This window comes from Mus caroli, chromosome 18, assembly GCF_900094665.2.
Source record: "Mus caroli chromosome 18, CAROLI_EIJ_v1.1, whole genome shotgun sequence".
NCBI classification, from domain to species: Eukaryota; Metazoa; Chordata; class Mammalia; order Rodentia; family Muridae; genus Mus; species Mus caroli.
The window spans coordinates 15,350,641-15,371,732 of record NC_034587.1 but is presented as its reverse complement, the minus strand read 5'-3'; positions in this window follow the sequence as shown (position 1 = coordinate 15,371,732).

Below are 21,092 nucleotides of genomic sequence, written 5' to 3'. Positions count from 1 at the left end.
GCTCTGCTTTTTCAAAACAAAATTATTGCTACATCCACTCCAGTAGTGACATGCATGACAGGCCAAAAGCCTGGATGCAGTCCTTAGACAAAGAGTTTCATGGAAACTTAGTCTCCTGGAACTGTGGCATTCCATAGCACATATGATCCAATTTTGTCCTTGCGAATGGATCTGTGTGCTTCCTTTCAGTATTGTTTTGTTATAGGTGCCTCCAAGCAATGACTTGCCAAATACCTAAGGAAAATTGAACTTTGCTTCCTGGCCTTCACCAATGCCCTAGTTAGTCCTTGAGCCGACTCTGGGCTTGGAATTCAGTAAGAATGTTGCCTATTCAGTGACATTCAGAATTGCCTCTAGTATTGTAAGAGAGATAGTGAAAGAAATCAGGCATTACTATCTACTACATAGAGTTAGAAATATCAGGGCAAGCTTAGCAATGTAAGTTTAGAATTCTTATTATAGTTATGTATGGCAGACTACATTACTTGTTAGTAGAAAGTCCGTCCACACTATCACTTAGAATCAAAGCCAAGTCGCTCCCATATACAGGAATTTACAATGGTTTAGGAAGTAGATCGGGCTGTGATTTTAGAGTATTGCATTATTCATGAGATGGTTAGCTAGCGCTGAACTCCCTAATTAGAACCATGACTTGGGTGTGAAAGATCTTGCCCTAGGAGTGTAAAGACCTCACACCTGGCTTCTTAGACTTCCTTAGATAGAGCTGAACTTAGATAGAGCTGACTTTGTTTCAGTTGTTTTATTGCCCAGTTCCTGCCAGTCTTTGTGTTTACATTCCTCTGTTTTGTGTAAGAGTCATTAAGCATCTGGTAACCTCATTTGTACCTTGCCAATGTATCACCTAACTTCCCTATTTTCTTCTGTATAAAAAGTTTGATGCTCAATTTGAAAAATTACATTCAAATTCTATGAAATCTCATGTGTTGCGTCTGTCTGTCATTTGCCAACTCCTTGCCCATCTGCAACTAGAGACCTGTTCTATGCAGACAAGAGACCCAAAAGGGTCTGCGGCAAATGATCCTATTTTAAATTATGTCTTATGCTTTACGTGCCATCAACCATTTCTTCCTCATTCCTGGTTATGGAGGATGTGGGTGCAGTTATATCACTCACAAAGTCATTCTTCTAAAAAGGTGATAACTTTCTAATTTTAGTACCAGGGTCTTGAAACTCTTGTTTGTTTTATATTTTAATGTTTTTTAAGAGGGAATTTTGTTATCTTTTTCTGTATTATAGTATGTTAAATAAAATTTGATATGTGAGTGCCTTTGATGTTTCAATCTTTTATTAAAATCTATACATGTAAAGTCCCCGAATTCTTTTTTTTTCTCTATTTTTTAATTAGGTATTTTCCTCATTTACATTTCCAATGCTATCCCAAAAGTCCACCATACCCTCTCCCCAACCCCCCCTACCCACCCACTCCCACTTTTTGGCCCTGGCATTCCCCTGTACTGGGGCATATAAAGTTTGCAAGTCCAATGGGCCTCTCTTTCCAGTGATGGTCGACTAGGCCATCTTTTGATACATATGCAGCTAGAATCAAGAGCTCCGGGGTACTGTTTAGTTCATAATGTTGTTCTTACACTTGTGTGAGAAATACCTGCATTTCCACCAATCAGAGAAGTCAAAGTTCTATCATATCAAGTTGAGCATTTGACATATTTAATCATGGACTAAATGTTGATATGTAAGCGAGCATGTTTCATTTACATCTAACTTCCATATTCTGTGCAAAAATGCTACCTTGTTGTACTGTGGAACAGAAATGTAGGTACTGCCTCTTTTGTTGAGGTATGACTGATTAGTGAATATTACTTATCTCATTTAAGTTTGGATAAGTGTGACGTCTCTATAGTTTATAGTTCAATAGATGAAGTATAATATTATTCTTTGGGAACTTATTAATATTTCAAACAATTAATTGCTCTTGACTTTTACTTGTTTGAGAAAAACAGGGCTTATTATTTTTTAAATCTATTGTTTATATGACTTATTGTTTATCCTAAATTCATACTTTGATTTTGTCTTGTAATTTTCTATATAGGCACTCACCTTTATGACTAACAGAATATAGGAAGAGACTTGTAGATATCCAAGTTTCAAGCAAGAATGCTTACATAGGAAATTCTATTCATGAATATATATTCTTACTCTGTATTTAGTATCATATGTAATAAATAATATATCTATATTATTTTTATAATCAGTTTAAATTTAAAGGAAATAGAAGTATAGTTTGTGCTATCCAAATTCTGTTTATAAAACTGGATGACTTTATGTCATGTCCTTCATAATAGATATAATGTAGCTTAAAAGTTTTAAAAAGCTAAAGCTAACACCATAAAGATGCCATTTAATTAAATTTAAAAGACTTATCTAGATAATAATGGAAAAGAAAACAAAGACTGAAAGTGCAAAAATAAAACAAAAATCGCTTAGATTGCCATGTCTTTTTTTTTTTAAACTGATTTCTTTTTCATGCAATATATTCTGATTATGGTTTTCCCTTCTATTCCACAATTCATCCTAGATCCTCATATGTATATGTAGGGTGTGTGTGGAAGTGGGTACATGCATACACATCCCCACCCCCATAAATATATATAATATTATATATATATAATTAGTGTATTAGTGTATAGGTGTGTATGTATAACTGTGTTCATGTACATGTGCCCTGTAAGGCATAAGATCTTGTGGAACTGGAGTTAAAAGAGAAATGAGCTTCCTGACATTGGTGTGTGGTGTGTGAAATACAACTCAGCTGATCTCTGCAAGAACATTATGAGCTCTTAACTGTTGAGACAACTTGTATTTCAATGGTCCCCCTCAATTATATATTTTTCTGACTTTTAGCTATGGTTACATAATGAAATTTCATCATCTATAATCTATAGTATTTCTAAATATTGGTTTTTAATCAGAAAAAGATTATATTAACTGAACATTCGGCTTAGGAATTTGCTACACATTAGTGAGGCCAATTATCTATCTACAAACTCTATTTCTTACATTTCTTTGATCAAATATATCTCTGCTCTAATACTTAATCAAATAAAATTATATAAGTACATATCTTTGCAAGGGTAAGTATCTACCCGACTTTTAATAAAAATAGAAACCTACCTTATATTCTCTAATTTTTTGAATTTCATAATACACTAGATACTTATAGAGGACATGCATTTATTTAATTTCACATTTGGTCAAAATCAATTGGTTTCGACAACCCTAGGTTGTGTGTCTATAGGCTTTCCTCCAGAGAGAAATGGATCCCAGCTGTAATCCATCAACTCAGACTGGTAAGCTGCTTGACTCTTCTTGTGTCCACTCTGGTGTTCTTTTGGTTTGAATTTTGTTTGTAGGGATTTCCTCACTACTGCCCTAACTCTTATTTGTTACTTATTTTTTTCTTGTAACATTTCTATATAATGCAAAAAAAACCTATATTGAGGTTATGTTTTGTTTTTTAAATATCTTTAATCATTTTTTACAGTCCAGTCATTATTGTCCCGCAGATGTGCCCTCCAACAGTTCCTCATCCCATTCCTCCTCCCCCTGCACCTCCAAGATGACATCTCCACCCACCACCTCATTGAAAGAGTCCATTGTAGTATTTAGTATAGAAGTCTATGTTTGATTTTCCTTGCTGAGCTTGGAAAGCTTATTTTTATCATACTGTATTTCATATTTGATTTATGACTTCTGTATTTGTCTACTACCATTTAATTTTCTCATTTTTCTTTCATGTTTTAATTTTATTTATTCATCTTTTAATTTTAGGAGAGTCTGCACTTTGGTCTAGTTCAAATAGTGTTTTAATATATGATATTTAATATTTCATATATTAAAATATATGATATATTTCAAATATATTTAATATATGAAAATTCCTCATGATGACCTTAATTTCATTTTAAAAGAGAACAGAGTGGCACATGGAATAAATTTTCAATCTGAAACTCATTTTTCAGTGATATGCCCATCTGTGGTATTATTTATTTAATAGATGTCATTTTATGTTTATTCTCTTGATCATAGTTTAATGCTTTAAGTGTCCTTTTAACTTTATTAACTTTACTCACATAATTATCACTTCTAGATTTCTTTGGGTCATGTTAAAATTTTTACATATTAATTTGATTATAATATTTGTAGTTTTTGAAACGTTTTTCATTTTTCAAATAACTAACTATATTCCCCAGTTTTATAAAAGAAATATGTTATATAAATTTCTAAATTTATTAACTATATAATTTTAGACTATCTGTTTTCATCAATTTATTCTGCCTGTCTTCTTTTAATATACAATCTTTTTTGCATGCCACATTGACATTACTAAGTCAGAAGCATACTCAGAAAGTAATGTAAACTTTATGAAAATTAGATTGTTGTAAGACAACAATCAATGTAATATATAAAAAGTGCTTAAGGTTTACATTGTATCGAATGTGTCTAACACTACTATTTTGGCGCTGGAGCTGGTTAATAGTCATGGCCAACTTGAGAAACATTGTGGGAACACTAACTAATTAACTCAAACACTAACTAGTTTACTAACTAACTAATGAAGCTGATCAATAAACAGTGTTTGTAAACAATCGACTGACAAGAAAAGAGATAAACTTTAAAAACATGAAAAAGGCTTACTTGGTTAAGCAATAGAGTTTATTTCCAACAGGTTCCATGTTTCGAGTTTGATTTTCAGTACCAGATTAATTAAAAATGAGGAAAATGTTCAGCTGTCAGATCATATAGATTTATTGGTATTCAAACCACAGCTGCTTGTGAGGAGCCGCCCTCACAGTCGCCTTACAAGATGGCGCTGACATCCATTGCTCGTAAGTGTGGCCTAAGCCCTGCCTCTCTCGTGGCATTAACTGACTGATAGTGAGCAGCCAATCCGGGTGGTGCACATCTCCAACCGTTTTTCGCAGCCTAGAAAAGGGAAGGGTTTTCTGCTCTCTGGGTCTCTTCTCCTGAAGCTGATCATCTATCTCTGGAGATGTATTAAAGCTTTACTGAAGAAGGATCCGAGTGGCCTGCGTGTGTTTTCGCTGGAGAGACGGTAGCGTGGGTCAGGTGCTTCCTGTAATTTCTCCTCCTATTAGATTAACCTACTGTGAATATATGAGATAGAGAGTACATAGTATAATTTAGTTACTATTTATTAGTATCTGTTAGTAATACACAATAATATATCTCACAAGTATATTTGTATCATATTCACATAAGCTTCCGTTGCTTCCCTTCCATTCCAGCTCACTTTAATCTTCTTCCTTTCCTTACCTCATATTTCTTCTACTGTCATGAGTTAATTAATTAATTACCTAACAGCAAAGAATTAATTTGATGACTCAGCTCCTTTACATTGAAGTTGTACTCAGAATCCTGGGTGGAGAATGATTTACATGAATATGGGCTTCTAAACCATGATGATGACATCCCTTTCCAAAGAATCATTAGCTGCCAACACAAACCCAGGGAGGGTAGGGCCTATTGAGGCCCTCTAACCAGCTATCATTGTTTGCTTATGAGTGAGAATGCATATAGAACTCTATCTTTTATTTGTTTCATATTTCCCTAAGAAGAGAGGTATTTAAAGCAAGTCATCAGTATTGATTAATCTAAGGTTTAAAGAAATATCTGGCAGTTTATCTGATTTTGTTACTGGGAAAACTTTATGATCTGTTTGATTTCTGTCTATCTATCTATCTATCTATCTATCTATCTATCTATCTATCTATCATCTATCTATCTATCTATATTTATATGTGTTTGTGCTTGTGTGTGTGTGTTGGTAAGAATGTATATTTGTATGTATATATATGCATATATACACACATACACATATATACTGACCCCAAAGAAGGAGAGACACCATTGATGTCCTTTGAGAAAAACATTTATAATAAACATATAATAAACATTTTAAATAAACATATATAATAAAGGTGTCTATTATGTCTCATATTTTTGTATCTCTTTTGCTTATAAGGAAACATAAATTAAGGAAGAATAAAATTCTTCAAGATTCAATTGCTACAGTTAGTTTGTCCTAGCACAAGCTATCTTCCATCTTTGTCCAGCAGTTTCTACATGATGCTGCTGCTTCTGTTATTTCAGGTGCTGATTAAGTCAATAAGAACAAGTCTTCCTTCCCACATTTTCCACTATAATGGTTAAGTTCTCCTGCTTGATATGTTAGCAGAAAGATTTTCCAAAATCTAATGAAATGCAATGTATCAAATAAAAAGTTTTACTTGATAAAAATTTGCATGAATGTACCTCCAGGAGTAGTCTAGGGTGAATTCTTTTATTTGTTACTGTTCTTCCTGCAGCAAAGACAAGGAAGGGAGACGAAAACGTCTTCTACAATGACAGCATTCCTGGAATAATCCTTTAATCTCCATTTACCTTTTCCTTTTGTAAAAAAAGAGAGTGTTGTGTTCCCAAGTCTACTCCTTAAAGAAGCCACTTTGCATTTATCATGTGCAGGTCTAAACAGAGAGACTGTATTCCCAGCAGAACACCATACAGCTAGATAGTGTGATCTGCTATGACTCAAGAATCCAGTATTCTTCTGAATGAAATAAAGATAAGCAACAGTCATTGAATAAATAATCAGGACAAAATAGTGTGGTAGTTGTAAAATATGGTTCCTGTCACTGAATAGATGACTTTAACATAATTATCATTGAAATTTCCTCTCAATATATTATTTTAAATTCTTAAATCCTTTTTAGATTATAATTGTTAAATTATTCCCTGACTATATGAAACATATGATATCTATGTTAAGTATGTTTCATGATGGATTTTCAAAATCTACACTAGCATAGGTAACATTGAGAGATAACTCAAGAAACATTATCACTGAGAGATGTTCTAGTACATTTTATTAACACATAGGACACAGACCTAGTTATCACAATCCAGTGTGTCCAGAGTCTGTCTCCATTGTTATACTTATAAAAAAAGCTCTTCAAGAAATGAAAGGTTTAACCTGTGTAATATATTTTTGCTAAAAATTAAAAACCATTTCCAATTATATTAAGCAAAATATTAAAAAAAAATTTGTTGATGGATTGCAGCTTAATTACATCCTTGTAGATCTGAAGTAAACTAAGCTGATGCAATTAGTATTCTTGAAAGAAATACCACATCAAGTAACACAATGAGATACATATAACTAAGTATTCACTCATTTAATACAAAGCAAAGGTCCAGAGGATGTTGGAGAAAATTCAGCATGCTTTTCATGGTTGATTGTACAGCAATCTTCTGTAGTTAAGGAGAAGTAGACAATAGTAATAAACCTTTGGAGTCATTGGCATCAAACACAGTACAGAAAGTAAAGTGGCAGGATGGAGAAAAGAAAGAAAAATACTAAGACTAAAGCAAATGTGAATGAGCAATGTGAAAAATAACTTTTATATTGCCTGTGATGGAAGAGTGTGAAAGAAGAATAATATAAAGGACAGATTTGAAAAATAAAGATGGTGATTACATATGTGCAGGTGTGTGTGTATTTAGGTGTATCACACAGAGATAAGGTACCTAATAATATCTCTTAAAGGGTTCAGATATACTTAGTTAAGGTCAGAAGGAGGGCACAGGATGTAAAAGTTCTTGCTACAGTCTTCTGACAATGGAGTATGATCGTTATTTCCTGTGGTAGAAGAAGAAAACCAACTACTGAAAATTGTCTTCTGATCTCCATATGCACTTTCCTGTACTCACACACAATAATAATAACTTAAATAAAATTTAAAATATTTGGATATACATAAATCTATCCACTGTTTATATAATATTGTAGTATTATATACTTAAATGTAATATCAATTATACTACTCAACAGCTTAAGGGTGAAGGTATTTTATTTTAAAGATTATAATATAATTACACTTCTCCCTCACCTCTCCTCCCTCTTATCCCTTGCAAACAGACCTTCCCAACATCCTTCAAATTCTTGGCATTTTTTCACAATAATTCACTAATTGCATATATATACATGTGTGTGTGTGTGTGTGTGGTGTGTGTGTTTATGTGTGTGTGTGTTCATGTGTGTGTGTTCATGTGTGTGTGTGTGTGTTGTGTNTGTGTGTGTTCATGTGTGTGTGTGCGTGTATGTACAGTTTAGTCCATGTAAAGTTATTGTATGGATGATTTTATGGAAGAGCATTCAGCACTGGGCAAACAATTGTCTTCTTCCCATAGGAAGACAGCCTTTCTTACTCCCAACTCTCTCCAGCTGCCTGTAGTTCGTTGTGTACAGTTCAAGCTTCACGTACCTTTCCTTTTCCAGTTCAGGATATTCATCGGTGTCATCTTGTTCAACTGAAGTTTAGTTGATCATTTTGAGGAGATTTTATGGGTATATCTCCTGCCATTAGATATCATTATCGGTATAGCTCCTGCCATTGCATTCGACACCATCTCACAGCAACCTTCCTGATCATCTCGCTTTGATCATCTTTCTGAAACTTACTCTGAAAGGTTTCCTGAGCCTTAGGTTCAGGAGTGTTTGTATAATATATCAGTTGGGACTTGGCTGCAGAGCTCTTCATTCCCCTCACTTGTGGTTTTCTATGATGATCTTGTCTGTTTTAAAAATATGTTTTCTTGTTGAAGGGTGAAGAGTACACTTACCTGTAGGTATATGGACAAATTTTTATAGATTGCTATTAGAGATTAGGGGTAGCAGATTCTCTTCAAGTAACAACGACTTCACTTGCACTGAGTAGTCAGTAACTGTATTAGGGTTCTCTGGAGAAAAAAATTGATAGAATAATGTATATTATTATCTATCTATAATAATCTGTATTTGATATATAATATACACATATATGTACACATATATGTTAGAATATATATTCACATATACATTTTAATAGTTCTCTTCATCTGACTAATACACTAATATAGTAACAAAGTTTTTACCTATATGCATATGTGTTTGTGTGTGTGTGCACATGCATGCAAATGTGTGTAGCTCCTGATGATATTAGTAGACACTCTATGTCATGGAATTTATTAGAGTTGATTACAGGTTCTGTGGTCCAGCAGATCTAACAATGGCTGTCTACCCACAGAAAGTCAAGGAATCCAGTAGATGTTCAGTCCACGAGGCTGAGTGTCTCAGCTAATTTTCAATAAACTGCTGACTCCTGAAGAAGGATCCAATGCCAGTGAAGAATAAACTTGCTAGCCAGAGCAATGGAATTCATGCAAAGACAGATCCTCTTTCTTTCATGTCCCATGATTCTTTGACTTAATTTTTAGAGTATCAAATGCCCTCTTCTGTCTTCTTTGAGCACCAAATATACATGTAGTAAAGGCATCAAACACATAAAATAATATTTTTAAAAGGAAATTAATTTGTATAGAAAAGAGAAAATGGTCTTAATAATTTGATCCAATATTTTAACATTTTTATATTTTGACTCAAAATATTCTAATTTCAATTTCTAATATTACTGTACAAATATTACTTTTTAAGGTAAAAGTATTAATTTTGAAATATTGCTTACTCGGTTAATATGTATTTCAAGAAAAGCAGTAATAAGTCATAGCAGAGTTAGTGTTTTTGTAAATTTAACAAAATATACAACAAAAATACAACCAACCAAAACCCACAAGTCAGATTTTGCACTAAAATAGTTTTAGAATAATAGCCACTGATTAAAAAAAAAATCTGCAAGATTTCCGCTAATAATTGGGGAGTTTATTATTAAACTGCCATGCATGTGATTGGTAACAACTATGAATTATTTAAAAATTGAAATCACCCTGATACATATTCCTGAAAATTATATTGCTTCTAATAGTTACATGTAATTTTTCAAAGACAGGTTCATTGCAAGAGTTCATCACAAATGTTCTGGTCTCTATCTTCAACATACAGAGGAATTATAGCATTTGGCATATATTACAAGATTATCATACTTTCATAATTAACTATAACTTTCAGTTTGCCCCATGTTTTTGTACGTCAGCACCTGCTTATGGTTTGACACACTAAATTCATTTTTGTGTGAATTCTTGTTTCCTAGAAAAATTATATCCTTGGTGTTTAGTAAGTTTAAACTTTACACTAAAGCTGTTCTATAATGCAAGTACATATCATAGCTTTTCAAAAATAGAGTAGACCAAAGTTTTCACCAAAAATTCAATACTAGATTATTAGGTAAGAGAGAGAAAGAGAAGTGGGGAGGAGGAGGAGCAGAAGATGGAGAAGGAGAAGGAGAAGGAGAAGGAGAAGGAGAAGGAGAAGGAGAAGGAGAAGGAGAAGGAGAAGGAGAAGGAGAAGGAGAAGGAGAAGGAGANGAGAAGGAGAAGGAGAAGGAGAAGGAGAAGGAGAAGGAGAAGGAGAAGGAGAAGGAGAAGGAGAAGGAGAAGGAGAAGGAGAAGGAGAAGGAGGAGAAGGAGAGCACAAAAACAGAACAGAGTGAGTTCCAGGACAGCCAGTGTGATACAGAGAAACCCTGTCTAGGAAAAAAAAAAAAAGCAACAAACAAACAAACAAAAACAAAAACAAAAATCATTTTTTCAAAGTTTAGCATAGGATCTACCATTTGCTTTTTTCTTTTTTACTCTCCAAATTTCTGACTTTATGTCAATAACTTAGCCACTGAAAGTTTGTTTCTTCTTCCTTAAATATTGAATCATAAAATTCACAACATGGATATTTTATAGCAAAGTATATTAGGTCATGTAGAACATAACTAGTGTCTGTTAAATATAGTTCAACAGTTAACATTTTTATCTTTTGTTAAATCATATTTTATTAGAAAAAAGATATTTTGTCTCCGACATTAATTTAGCTTCATTTAAAGTAAAGGAGAATATTACTCTTAAATACAATTTAAAGTAAAAATGTATTTTAGGCAATGACTATATTCTGAATTTTGGCTAATTTTGTCATTCAGTTAATGATAAACAATGAGGATGAAGAATGTATAGGGTGAATAACTGGATCTTGGACTTTCAGAAGAGCAAAATTTCATAACTGGCTAACCTGATGTCATTTTTATTGCTATATTTCCAAAGATATTGGTTTTAGTGAATGTGGCCTATGAAGAAATGGACAAATTATTCTTCAGATTCAAAATCTCAACTCTAAGATACTCATTAAAATCCAATTTCATATTTTGGTTGTGTTCTAACTGTAAAATACACATTTTCTTGAAAGATAAAAGGGATTTCCATTCCCTGGAAAATAAACTGGTCACTAAAAATAATTTAATACTTGGTATCTGTGTCTTTCTGTACTTTTTTCCACTTCAAATGCAGTTTCAACAGCCTTCCAGCTTGGAAAAGGTCTTTAATAACCCTACATCTGATAGTGGTCTAATTTACAAAATATATAAGGAACTGAAGCAGTTAGATTCCAGAAAACCAAATAAATGGGGCACAGAGCTAAACAGAATTCTCAGCAAAGGAATCTTGAATGAATGAGAAGCAGTTAAAGAAATGTTCAAATTCTTAGTCATCAGGAAAACAACACTGAGATTCTACCTTATACCAATAAGAATGATTAAGATCAAAAATTCAAATGACAGTACTTGCTGGAAAGGTAGTGGAGAAAGAAGACACTCCTCTATTGCTGGTGGGATCGCAGACTGGTACAACATCTCTGGAAATTAATCTGGGGCTTCCTCAGAAAATTGGAAACAGTTCTATCTAAACACTCAGCTATCCTGCTCCTGGGAATATACCCAAAAGTTGCTCCACCATACCCCAAGGACACATGCTCTACCATATTCATACAGCCTTATTTGTAATAGCCAGAAGCTAGAAACAACCCAGATGTCCCTCAACAGAATAATCAACAGAAGAATTGATACAAAAATATGGTACATTTACACAATGGAATACTATACACCTATTAAAATGAGGACATCATGAATTTTACAACTGAACTGATGGAAGTAGAAAAATATTATCCAGAGTGAGGTAACCCAGACACAAAATGACATGCATGATGTATATTCACTGAGATGTGGATATTAGCCAAAATGTTCAGAATATCCATGATAAAACAGACAGACTATACGAAGCTTAACAAGAAGGAAGGCCCAAGTATGGATACCTCAAATCCACTTAGAAGGGGGGGCAAAACAATTATGGGAGGGAGAGGAAATGAGGAACATGCGTGGGAGAAGAGAGGGGACAAAAAGGGAGGGGAGAGGGTGAACAGGAGCAGGTATGGGGCAGACAGGAGAGATGCCAAGAGTGCCAGGACAGTGAATGAAAATATGCAGTTGCAGGGGTTTGGGGGTGAGATGAAACTCTAGAAAGTCCCAGACACCTGGGATGTGAGAGTAATAGGGTTGATATTAGCTGAAATTTCCAACGGTGAGGAGATGAAACTTGAAGAGTCCACTTACAATTGATAAACATGGCCCCAAGAATTGCTCCTTTCTAAAGGAAATATAGGGACAAAGTGTGGAGTAGAGACTGAAGGAAAGGCCATCCAGAGACTGCCTCACCTAGGGATCCATCCCATATACAGGTACCAAACCCAGACACTATTGTGGATGCCAAGAAGTACTTGTTAACAGGAACCTGATATAGCTGACTCCTGATGAGCCCTGACAATGCCTGACAAACACAGAGGACAACCAACCATTGGACTTAGCATGGGGACCCCAATGGAAGAATAAGAGAAAGGACTGGAGGAGCTAAAGGGGTTTGCATTTTTATAGGAAAAACAGTATGAACCAACCAGACCCTCCCCCCCCAGAGCTCCAAGAGACTAAACTACCAACCAGAAAATACACATGGAGATACCCATGGCTCTAGCTGCATAAGTAGTAGAGGATGGTATTGTCTGGCATCAAAGGGAGGTGAGGCCTTTTGTCCTGTGAAGTCTCTATGCCCCACTGTAGGAGAATGCCAGGGCAGTGAGGTAGGAGTGGGTGGGTGGGGAACCACCCTCATAGAAAAAGAGGGAGATGGGGGGGATAGTGGTTTTCTGGAGAGAAAACTGGGAAAGGAGATTATATTTGAAATGCAAATAAATAAAATATCTAACAAAAGTGATTACCATTTCTACTGTACACAATGAGGTGAGCCATTATAAGGGTAATGATTAACACCTACTCACACAATATAGATTAACAAAGGAAAAGCATAGCTAATGTAATTAATGTGTTTTAAGACATTGAAACTTTCAGAAATAATGAGACTTAAAGTTTATTTGGACAAAAAAAAAATGCAACAGAAACTGAATGAAAGACCACCCAGAGATCAATTCAGCTCGAGATCCATTCCATGACCACACAGTAAACCCAGAAACTATTACTGATGCCATTCTGGGCTTGCAGGTAGGAGCCTGGAATGGCTGTCCTTTGAGAGGCTCAACCAGCAACTAATGGAGACAGATGCAGGTACTTACAGTCAACCATTGAATTGAGGTCGGAGACCCATATGAAAGAATTAGGGGAAGGAGTGAAGGAGCTGAGGTGGATTGCAAACCCAAAGGTAGAACAGCAATATCAACTAGCTTGAAATCCTCATAGTTCCTTGAGACTAAATCAAGAAGCATCATGGTCTGGTCTGTGACCCTAGGCACATGTGTAGCAGAGGACTGCCATAGCTGGCCTCCTTGGGAGAAAATGTGCTTAATCCTGTGGAACTTTATGTCTCAGGGATGCTTGTAGGGGTAAGATGGGAGAGAGCTGGGGAGCACCATTTCCGAGGGGTGGGGTCTGAAGGGGAAATGGGGTTAAGAACTTGGGGAGCGATGACCAGAAACAGGGGCAATTTTTGGAATGTAAATAAATAAAATAATTTAACAAAAAAAGAAATGTAGTTTTTCCTTGTCAATTAGCAAACAGTTTTATTAATTTCGGGATTTAGAACGTGAATTTTTGTTAAGCAATATTTATGTGTCTCCATACTCAGCTTCCACAGATGGACACTATGTTTCCACATTTGGGACACTCGTACTCTTTATATATAACAAACTGCCTGTATGCTGGTATATATTTAATAGCTTTAATTGCTGTGTACTTCAAACTTTCTTACAGGATGCCATCTGGCACATAGAAACTTTAATGGATTTTTTAACTTCATAGACTATGTTCTACATTAGGAAGGTTGAAAATCAGTACTGAAACACTGGTCAATGGCAGATTTATCTTCTCACATTTCACAAATTTACAACTAGCAGTTTTGTGCCATTAAGGCACCAAAGCATTACAAGACAATTAGGCACCAAAGCATTACAAGAAATAATTGATAAATACAATAGTTTTCTTTGCTACTTAAAGAAATTGTATGTGTAATAACATGACCTATTTTTGTTGTTGTTTTGTTGAAAGATTTTCCTGAATGGTTCAAGTTAAAATTTTGAGTTTTTTTTTTTTTTTTTTTAGAAAAGAATACATTCAATTTTTCTTATTTTATTGAAATGTTTCTGTAGCTTTCATTCAAACATCTCATTATATTAGTCTGTATTTACATTATTTATATATAAAAGTTGACCAGTTATGAGAATATCAAGTTCCAGAAACTGTAATCTACTGATATTCTTCTCCTTAATAACCTTGATCTTAGTTTTTGTTTTGCTTTTTCTACATTTATAAATTCATAAAAATATTTTATGTTCTTTAGAAAAACAAGTCAGTGAAATAGCCAAGAATTTAAGTGACAAAGAACAGTTTACACACATATTTATATATATTTGAATATTGTATATATGTATACGTATATATATACATATGTATATATATATATATATATACACTTATGAATCATGATGTACTTGAGAAATCTGTAAAAGAATTATAGGAATATCTTTTAAATACACATGACATGACACAGCATGCTGTCATAGAGATATTTTAAAATCATAAGCGAATGTTCTAGAAAACAAATCAGCACCAACTGGCTAGGTCAGAATTTTAAAATTTATCATTGAGAATATCACAATAGCTATGTTTCCTTTCCCAAAGAGATATTCTATGCAAGAAATAATTAAAACTTATAGGGTTGTTCGAATATCTTATGCTATGTCCACTCCAGTGCAGTGTGCTTGGTAGGCCTAAAGCCTAAAAGCAGTCATGAAGCAAAGAGTTTCAAGAAAACTTTGCCTCCTGGAACCTTGGCATTCCCATAGCCCATATTGTCAAACCCTGTCCCTGCATTAGTCTGGTGTATGGATCCATGTGCTCTCTTTCAGTATTGTTTTATTATAAGTGCCTTTAAGGATTGATTTTTGACATAGCTAAGCCTCCTCCAGTGTTCCAATGGTTCCTAGAAAATCCTTGAAGCTTAAGGTGAGCTTGTATTTCAGTAAGAATGTTATCTATTCAGTAACATTCAAATTCACTTCTAGTAGAGACAGTGAAAATAGTCAGGCATTACAAAGTACAGAGCTAGGAAAGCTCAGGGCTAGTATGCATAGTAATTGCTTAGGACAATAGCCTTTTCACATCCAAACACAGGAATACACAATGACCTAGCAAAGAGGTGGGTTGTCACATGAAAGGGTTAGTGGAAGGGAATTCCCCTGGTACAGGTTTCTTCACTAGACCCAGAGGAATAGCATAATCAGGTATTTACTAAAGAATCCCTGATTGTGGGTTTAACAATAGACTAGCATTGCATCAGAGCATTCACCTGGCTCCATTTTAAGTAGTAAACATGGCCTGGTCCCCACCATCTTTTTATGTATGCATTCCCTTTTTGGTGTGTCAATGTAACTTGGCGGATGGGTTCGCCAAGCTTTTCTTGTTTTTCATCTGTATAAAAAAGTCTGATGTTCGTTTGGACATTCATTCAGATCTAGCACTCTCCCTTTTTTCGTGTCTGTTTATCACCCCCTTCTCTCTGACTCCTTGCCCACCTGCAACCAGAAACTCATCCCCCACACTAGGAGACCCAATAGAGGTTAGACTGTGGCAATCTTATATGAAATTTTGGTGGTTAGAGAAGTGTTATTTGGTGATAATTTGGATTTAACCACAATGCATAAATATGTGTGTGTGTGTTTGTGTGTGTGTATACATATTAGACATAAGTATTTATAGAGTGTTTCTTTGTTATTTTAGTTTTTTTAAGTGAAAGATTTTCATTAAAACTCAATGTAAGTAATTTTCATAATTAGTAAGAAAATTCATAAAATTTATGAATCATTCTCTCAAAATGTTTGAGTTTTCCCCAGACAATATTTTTTCTAGAGCCAAAAGTTGGATGGAGTTCAAGGACATCATACCATCTAATAGTGAGTGACAGCTAATGTATTGCGTTAGAATTGTGGCTGGTGGTATTTGCAACATACCACACATCATCCAGCTAGGTTCTATCATCTTGCAAATGTGCCCAAAAAAATATCATGAGGATTTAGGTAAAACCTAAATTCAGAGTATATAGAAGTGGAATAAAATTTGGAGGGATATTAATCTGAGGTTCAGAGTGTGGGCAAAAGAAATAGTTGATAAAAAGAAGGAAAGATGGAAGGGAGAAAGGGAGGGAGGGAAGGAGTAAGAAGAAAGATGAAATCCCTCAATTTTATTCATATCTTTTATAAAGCCATGTTTATTTATTTTACTGGTACCTGTTGTCTTAATTTGCTGTCATTCCTCCCTTAACTCCTTACATGCTGTACAGAATGGGTTCTTTCTTTCTTTTTTCATTTTTCGTTTTTTGTTTGTTTGTTTGTTTGTTTTGACAGGGTTTTCCTGTGTAGTCCTGGCTGTCTTTTAACTCACTCTGTAGACCAAGCTGGCCTCAAACTCAGAAATCTGCCTGCCTCTGCCTCCCAAATGCTGGGATTAAAGGCATGCATCACTACTGCCCAGCCAGTATAGTTTCTTATCTGCTTTCAAGTTACTTTTAAGATTGCTAGCAGTATATAAGTTTTGCAGACTATTTTCTGTCTCTACTCCCAGTGTACACATTATTTATTTAGTACATAATAGTTGCATATTTAATTGTTAATTACTGGATGTGTTGCTGTGATGATTTCTTTAACCTTTTCAAGTGCTCCAATAATAAAAGGTCTTATATTTTATTGTGTAAGAAACTTAGCTAAAATTGCACTTGAAGTAGATTTTTGATGATAATTCTCCCATTTACAATCCCTGTATTATGCCTTACATTATATGTTTCTGTAGAAGACTGGAGCTTCTAACTACCAAGAGGGCTCTTTTAAGATGAATAAAGATGGTTACTTTACCTTAAACTGAAAAATGAAGCCAAATGAACTGGTATTTTGCATTGCTGAAATAAAATGCCTGACAGAAGCAACTTAAGACTTGACTCACAATTTCTCAGACTTACAGTCCATTAGGGTAGGGAGATCAGGAAAGAATGGGTCCATTCATGAAGGTGGAACCATCACACAAAACTATTCACATTACTGACCAGGATACTGCAACTGAGATAGGGGTCAGGGTCTCACTATAGTTTTCAAAAGCCTAGACCTGGTCATCTGTTTCTGAAAACCAAGTCTTAATATTCAAGAGTACCAGGACTTCTCAATACAGTACCCCAAGCAGTCAACAGAATCTTTATGCGTAAAGTGCAGGGAAGCATTTCAGATTCAGATTATAACAACAATCCATAAACATATTCAGAAACAATATATACAATTTAAAAAAATAAATAGTCGCTTCTCTTATAAATTTAGACAATATGTATATGAAGGATGGAATTTGAAGATGGAATTAGCATTTGAAATCCTAACAAACCAGGGGTCTGTCCAGTTCTGGAATTTTCCTCTATTCAGTCACCTAATCTATCTGAAGCTGCTCTTCCTTGCCATTCATGCAGGGCATGTCTTGTCTTTGATTGTATGTCTCCCACTAGACTCTAGTAGACTCCAGTTGACTACCACTGTCCTCTTTCCTTCAGTTCCCACAGATGTAGGCCTGGACCATAAAAGGCTTTATGATATATGTGTTTTGCTATTCTTACATTACTATCTCTATTTTGTAAAGTGATAATAGAGGAGAAAGTCTCAGAGAAGAATTTCAGTGATTATTCGTCTCTTCTTTTGTTCTAATCAGAATTTCTGTGATAACTCTACACTTCTTCTGTACTTGCTCAAACACAAACTCAGCACACACACACACACACACACACACACACACACACACACACACACACAATCTGTTGTATAGACTATAAGTGTAAAGACATGACCCCTTTCATATTCGGCTCATAATTTTGTATGTGTGTGGTCAAAAGCTTCGGTAGTTTTGATCCCTTTCTATTGTCTCATTATTTCATTTTGTAACTATTTGGCAGATTGGTTGAGAAAATCATTACAAATCAATAAACAGGTCAGAATTTGCAACAATGGTTTTAAAAGATATATGTCTAAAATATATGCCTTCCTAAACTATTATTAAATGAATGAATAATTTTCTATACCAGATGATTTCAAAACTCATTTGAGATATTTTTGTGATGACATAGACATTTGTTGGAGACCTTTGTATCTTCCTGTATAGAAGCAAACCCTGTTAAATTATAACAGAACTGTATAGATATCCCTGCATGGAAGTTCAAGTTTTGGGCATTTCCAAAGTGTGCATATTAAAAGGATTCACAACGCATGGCTTCGCTAGCTTTCATACATCTAGATAGATATATAGATATACAGAGTATAGATAAATTATAGATGATACATAGATATACAGATGTATAGGAATTAAATAACCAGATAAACTATATACACTATATACATACATATGTACACATATACATACATACAAAAATAATTTTATACACATAAATTCATACATACATGTGGGTAGTTAAATTAATAAACCATCTAAGTAAGTAGCAAAATCAATTCAAAAAGAGTTACAAAATATTTTCTTTGCCATCTTGACTCTATTCAGATTTCTCTTCCCAGAAGACTTGATGTTTCAAGTCAAGAATTTGAGTAATGGATATAAAAGATACTTATATTTTCTTTTCTATTAAAAATTTGTGCTGAAGATACATGAAGGTTTGTAGGAATAATTCCAATGAGTATTGTGGAGTTTTAAAGGTCAGCTTGGTAAATTTGTTCTAATGGGGGTTAAACAAAGCATCCTAATAGAAGAATTAGGCAATAATTCATAAAGTTTATGGCTAACCCACACTATCTTTAAAATCCTCCCAACTTTCTTACCACCTAACATTGTGGGATGTCTCACAGAGACAAATAATGCATTTGTTGCACTCTCTTAAAGGCCCCCCAACTGAAGTCTATGTATTCTTTATATAAATAAAATGAGTGATCATAATGACTCACTTGATTAATGAGTGAAGAAAAACTTAGTTGAGTATTATTCCAAACATATTATTCCAAACACACTGACACTAAACTACAGAGAGAACAAGAAAGAAGTTACTGTAAGAGGGGTATAAATAGGACAGAGAATTTTAGTAAGGACAATGATGTTATTTTATATGAAACTATAAAGGTGATTAACCATAATTGCATATTTTATTACATACACAGAATATAAGACAATAAAATTTAGCCAGATAACATTCTGAACTTCAGGATCTTCTGGGTGAATATAGGCTCACTGATTACAACAAATATAGTGAGATCACAAGTGATGATGATGTGTTAACAATCCATGTGTACAACCAGCAAATATGTGTTAGCTGATTCCCCTTAATGTACAGTTGTGTGATTCAGACTGCTCCAAAATCATTAGTACCTTATAAAACATAGGATAATTTCATTTGGTCTGATATTAAAAACATAGGATAATTTCATGTGGTCTGATATTAAATGATACTGTGCTTGCACTTTATGTTAATTTGACAAAAGCTAGACTTTGAGAACTTCAGATGGGAAAATGTGCATAACGTTGGGCTAGGATGCATTTTCTTGATTGACGTGGGACAGTATAGCTCACTGTGGGAAGAGTCAGCCATGAACAAATGCTCTTGGGTAATATAAGTGAGAATGAGGAGCAAGCCATGAGTAGTAATCGAGTACTCAGCATTCCTACATGGCTCTGAATCAGCTTCTTCTGCATCAATGTTCCTGACTCAAGTTTCTGTCCTGCCCACCTATGACAAAATTTACTATGACGTAAAAGTGAATCTAAAATAAATATTTCCTTAACTTACTTGCTTTTTATCGTGGCATTTCATCACAAGAATAATAATCCAAACTAATACAATGTATGTAGAGTCTAAAGTAACTATTGAGCTTGGTTGATATTCCAACATTTCTATATTTAAAATTCCTTGAAATCACACACACACACACACACACACACACACACACACACACATTTTGTTTGTACCTCAGACTTTGTATGTTGTTTTATATTTTTTCTTTCCCAAACTAACTCACATTTATTTTTTTCAAATTATTTTGATTAATTAACCTTTGTACTCAATGACATATAGAAGTAGTAATATAGGGTCTGTGTTTTCCTGCATCTGCTCTACCAACGGGCTCGGCAGCTCAGGGAGGTGAAACGCAGGAGTTTGACTGCACTTACTGCAGCCAGCTGAAGCTGGCTTGGGTGTCCCTGGGTCTTCAAGAAGACCTGGGCCATCTGGTTCTCAGGCTCTCAGGGCAAGCAGGCTCTGCTGGATGCAGCAGAAGAGCTGAGAAGAGAATGGGGTCACCCGAAAGGCTGGATCTAGCCCCGTGGTGAAGGGGAAAGGGGGTCCTCTGACTGGATTCCATGGGAGAGAGTCCCTGAATTGGCTTGTTAGAGGCTGTGGCTGGGAGTGATGAGGGCAGGTCTTTAGGTACCTCATTAAAATGGAGATCTGTCTTAATGTTAACTGTGGTCACATCTACCTGTGGAGGAGCTTGGGGCATTGCCCTTAAGCAACTCATGGCCACAAATCTATGGAGGGCTGCAGTCTCCTGTCAGGAGCCTAGTGTCTGGAAACCATGCAAAACGATTGCCATTCCTCACTGTCACCAGGGTTTGCAACCTTAGAGCAACCAGAAACCAGGGTGCCTTTCGTGGTCCTACTAATATCCTAATAATTGATATAATTCTATTATTTGACATTAGAAACATTTCTATTTACTATTTCTATTTACTAAGTTTCTTTAAATTATTGGCATTTTATGT